General features: G+C 42.6%; 1 long non-coding RNA gene across 1 annotated transcript; it reads right to left on the bottom strand.

Moving 5' to 3' along the window:
• Nucleotides 1-289: 289 nt before the first annotated feature.
• Nucleotides 290-2,423, bottom strand: LOC133830946 (uncharacterized). The gene is made up of 3 exons (XR_009892304.1): nucleotides 1,574-2,423; nucleotides 995-1,474; nucleotides 290-911 (listed from the first exon to the last, which is right to left on the bottom strand). It is a non-coding gene; the product is annotated as an uncharacterized LOC133830946 (long non-coding RNA).
• Nucleotides 2,424-4,917: the final 2,494 nt, after the last annotated feature.

The following is a 4,917-nucleotide window of genomic DNA, read 5'->3' as shown; positions in this document are numbered from 1 at the left end:
TAAAATTAAGTATCCTTGACACGACCAGGTTCCAAAACTTAGAAGTTGTTTAAATTGATTAACCAGTGTTTTTTCTAAAAAAACATGAGGTGTCGATAAAACTAACACGAACTAAGTTTTTAAAATTAAGTATCCTGGACACGACCAGGTTCCAAAACTTAGGAGTTGGTTAAATTAATTAACCAGTGTTCTTTCTAAAAAACACGACGTGTTGATAAAACTAACGTGAACTAAGTTTCTACCGAACACGTCATAAAATATGAGAAAAAGATTGAAGAACAAGTAAAACTTGAAATAACTAAAATTAATACATATAAATTGTCTCGATGAGAATAACCTCGTGCTTAGTATTTACAAACAGAAGTAAATAAAAGTAAAAATACAAAAAAATTCTAGGCTCTCCCAGACTGTTTTGAGGACGTCACCTCCTCAGTCTCCCGCTCACCCACAGCAGAAGTCTCCCCGGTCTCAGTCGGCGCCTGCAGCTCCTTTTGCAGCCGAACTTTCAACTTCTCGAGGTAGTGCCCCCATGCGTCGGAGGCCATGAAGGAGAAGTTGTTGTCCTGGTTGAAGGCCCAGCAGTGGTACAACATACTCTCCATGGAGGACGTCGATGCCTTCTTCTCCTCCAGAATGGCCGCCTCAACCTCGAGCAGTTTTGCCTTGACCCCCTCAAGCTCGGCCTGAAGGGCTACCGAGGCTGCCTTCGCCGCCTGCTCGCCTTCTCAGGCAGTGGTTAAAGAGGCCTTCGCCGCCTGTTCACTCGCATGGGCCGCCACCAAAGCAACCTTGGCACTCTGTTCACTCTGTTGAGAAGCGGTGAGAGCAACTTGGGACGCAGTCAGCTCGGCCTTGAGTTCTTCATTCCTGGCCCTAGCCTGAGATATGCTGCAGTGTTGAGCCAAGACCGCCTACAAAAAGCATAGAAATAGTTAGGCACATACTAGAAAAATAAAATACATATAATAAAAGAAAGGTCAGGGAAAATGCTTACTGTGAGGTTCATCCCCAAGGCAGACTCCATGACATTCTCCGGGCTCCTCTCCTCAAATCGCCCTCAGGTCGTTGGGCTTGGCCTTGCAAAAGTGCTCCACCCAGTAGTTCACCGTCTCGTAGACGGTCCCCCAAAAAGTGTCTGGAATCAGCTCCAGATCCTGGGGGTTGACGGGGATGCGAACAGTGGCAACAGGGACCACTGGAGCTTGGGGACCAACCGGTGCTACCGGTTCTCAAGCAGGAGGTGGAGGAAGGCGAGGAAGGGGCGTAGTCGGACCTCTTTTCTTCAGGGCTGTGGCGGGCAGAGCTCCTGAGCCTGAGCCTTTCCCCTTAGCCAGGGATTGGGAGGCAGTCGCAGCCGGGGGCGGCGTTTTCTTTGAAGTAGGCCGAAGCCTCTTGACAAGGGGACCCTCACTGGATCTCCCTTCTTGGAACATCAAGCGGATGTCAGGTTCTCCTCTCTGTGTCATCTCCTCGCCTAAAAAAAAGAATGGGAAATGCGTTAAGAATGCATATACATTCTTCAAAAATATATATATATTAATAGTAAATACATACGAAGTAGCAAAAATCCTACCCTCCGAGCTAGAGGAAGAGTCTATTTCCACGACCTTCGGTCTTGGAGCTGCTACAGGGGAAGGAAAGTCTAAATCAACCACTTCTTGGATTAGGGGAGGTTCTAGGTCAGGCTCTACCTCGGGACTGGATTCCTCCACGTATTGCCTAAGTCCAGGAGCGACTGTACCCTTGAGAAGGGAGGGCCACGACCTAAGGTTAGTCCCATACTCCTCAAAAAAGGCCGACCTAAAAGACAAAGTGTTGTCCACTACTACAGTACCCCTAGGACGACCCATGTCATGACGCAGTACTAATTGATCTACGCATTGGAGCAAGGTTATGTCTCAGTCTGGGTCATTTTGGTGGCAGTGCACGAGTTGGTTTGGATTAAACCTAACTAGCCTAAGGTCTGCAGCTACCCTATCTAGGTCTCGAAAGGGGTATGGGTTACCTTGGTCGGAGGGGCTAGCTGCTGCCCCTGACTAAGCTCGGTCCAAATCGGGGTCCCGAGCAGCCTCCGGAGCTCGTCTCTTCCGCACGAGCAGCACCTCGGCCTCCTCTTCCTGCTCATCGCCACCGTCGACCGCGGCATCGCCCTCGGGAATAGGCGCCAGCACGCGGGCTACTGGATGATTGGCCCGCGTCCTCCTCAAGACCAGAGTTTGGCCTGCAGAGATTAACTTACACACCAACATCGTGTCGTCAGACACGAGATGGCGGTAGTCCTTCTCACTTGGCGGGAGCCCCACCAGGGTATCATATTGACCCCCAAGGGTCACAGATCTGGTCGTCCTCGCGAAAATGGCTGCATGATGATCCTCCAGTCAGTATACACGTGAAAAGACAGAAATAAAAGGTAATAAAGATTACGTGAGCTGAAGATAGAAAGTGTAGAGTCCAAGAACTTTACTTAGCTAATTGTTTAGTAGTATTATAGTATGTTTAGTGTTATCATTGTTACTTTGGATTTTTGGTTCAGACCGGGAGTTATTTGGACACTCATAGTAGTACTTATAGATTTTCTAAGTTTAACCTATAGTTTAAGAATATTAAGTATAACCTAAGGTTTGATTAATGTGTCTGATATTAAGGAATATATTATTATATTATAAGGTTTAGACATCAACCAATAGGATTTTAAGCACATGTTTTGAATGGTAAATAAGGATTTAATATTTTTGAGGATTAAATTAAATAAGGGTAAAAGTTTGAATGTATAGGGTCAGTCAGCAGCTTTGAGCACGTTGAGGGCTTAGTCAAGGCTGTTTACTCCATTCAAACTCAGCTAAAAATGTGTAAATTCGTGTTTAAATATTCAGCGTATGCCGATATATCGCAGCTATAGGGGGCGATATGTCGCAGCACGTAGATACGGAAAACACGAATCGATGCACGGTCGCCTCGGGAACAAAGGTCCAGGCGATATATCGCCTATAGGGGGCGATATATCGCCTCCACCAGCATGAATTCAAATACATTTGAATTCTTTTCCCTTCAGCCATTCAAACTCCTTCAACAGTCCAGCATCTTCTGAACGAGTCTTCAGCCTCTGCTGAACGATTATTCAAATGATTTTCACCTAAAAAGCCATTATTTTTATTCAAGTAAAATCAAGATATTTTCATTCCCAAACTCTATAAATAGGACCTAGTACCCAGCCATTATTCACCATTTGCTCTAAGTTCAGAGGCTGCTAGTGTTAAGTGAGTGAGAGAGTGTAAACACTTGGTTTGGGGAAAAACTATAAGCTTAAACATCATAAGCTTATCAAACACTTGGGAAGTAAGTGAGTGCTATAGTATTTCGGTGGATGTTAGATTGATCTTGCAATCTTTGAGGTAAACCCAAAACTCTAGTCCTTTCTGTATTCTATGTTATTTCTTTTCTCAAAACCTTCTACTCAGTCCCCTAACCTTATTCGTATTTTTGGTTAGGGAATCCAAGTTCTTAAGCACTTAAGTGGTGGTAAGCATATTTTCGTTTAATGGTTTAGTCTTCCTATTCTCTTTCATTTCATCTCCTTTCTTTAGACTCACCCTTGTTCATTGTGGTTTTAGGAGTGTTCCAAAAGTCCTAACTCAGTCCATTTTATCCCGGTAACTTTGGTAAGGAAAATAGGCTAGAATTAATATGTTATGTGCTTATGTTATCTATATGTTTATGTTATTAAAAGTGTTATGATATGTATATGTGTATGTAGGCTTGGGCATATGACCCATATGACTAACAAGACCCCAAATGGGTTATGGGCATATGACCTACTTAGCTAGTAGGACCCCATTAACCCCATGGGCATATGCTTGTTTAGTCTATGGGACCCCGAGTAATAATGGCCATTATAATAAGTGTATGTTATATGTATTATGTTAAGTCTTTATGTTTTCTTATGAAATTGTGTATATGACTATGTGTTAGGTTTTTCCTTGCTGGGCATTAGGCTCACTCCTTTCTGTTTATGTGCAGGAAAATAAGCTTAGAGGCGGTAAGATTCGTGATGCTTGGGAGGATGTGTATCGATGATGAATGGAGTCAAGGGGCCGAGCGTTATCGATTCGAGGATGTAGTCTCCTTTTATGTTTTTTATGGTTTTACATGTATTTTCCGCATTATTATGTAATGTCTTTTATTTTAAATCTTATTTTGTTTTAAAGACAATGGGATCCCAAAATCCTTCTTAGTATTCGTTTTTTGTAAATAACTCTTATTTTCAAGTTACTCAATAAATTATGGTATTTTCGTAAAATGTAAGTTTTTATGTATAGTTTCGATAATGGTCCAATTAGTCTAGATTAGTGGGTCATTACAGTTGGTATCAGAGCAAACGGTTCCTTCGCATGAAGTTCTCCTCGATACACATGCTCAAAGCTCCGAATCGGACCGCCAAGTAAGTGTTTAAGTTACAAGTTACAAGTTACTTTGTCTATGTGTATAGCTAACAACTTTAGTGTTTATGTTTCAGTTAAAAATGAATGGAGCTTTAACCTACCAAGATATCCGAGCCATTAAGGCCTTAAAAAGAATAAGGGAGCCAAGAAACACCGTAGGAGCCTTAGAAAGGATTACACGAAGGTTGCTTTTGTTTCACCAAGCAATAGGTGGCCTTCAAGAGGCTAAACAAATAATGCTAAGATCAACAGAACAATATGTATTAGTGATTAGGTTGTTTAAAGATTTCCATCCTGTAATAGCAGCCTTAGAAGAAATATGGGAAGAAATGAATGATGAGGATGAATCACCATTAGCAATGAGATACTATTTCCTCTTAGTTAGGTTCACCGCAAAATTTGAATTTCAATTCACCAAGGAGCAAAAGAATAGGATTCTCACAAACCTTCCTAGAGGGCATTTTGATGCTCATGATAA

Source organism: Humulus lupulus, chromosome 4, assembly GCF_963169125.1.
Source record: "Humulus lupulus chromosome 4, drHumLupu1.1, whole genome shotgun sequence".
In the NCBI taxonomy this organism is placed as follows: domain Eukaryota; kingdom Viridiplantae; phylum Streptophyta; class Magnoliopsida; order Rosales; family Cannabaceae; genus Humulus; species Humulus lupulus.
Note: the sequence above shows the minus strand (reverse complement) of the source record. Positions and strands in the feature narration are given on the sequence as shown.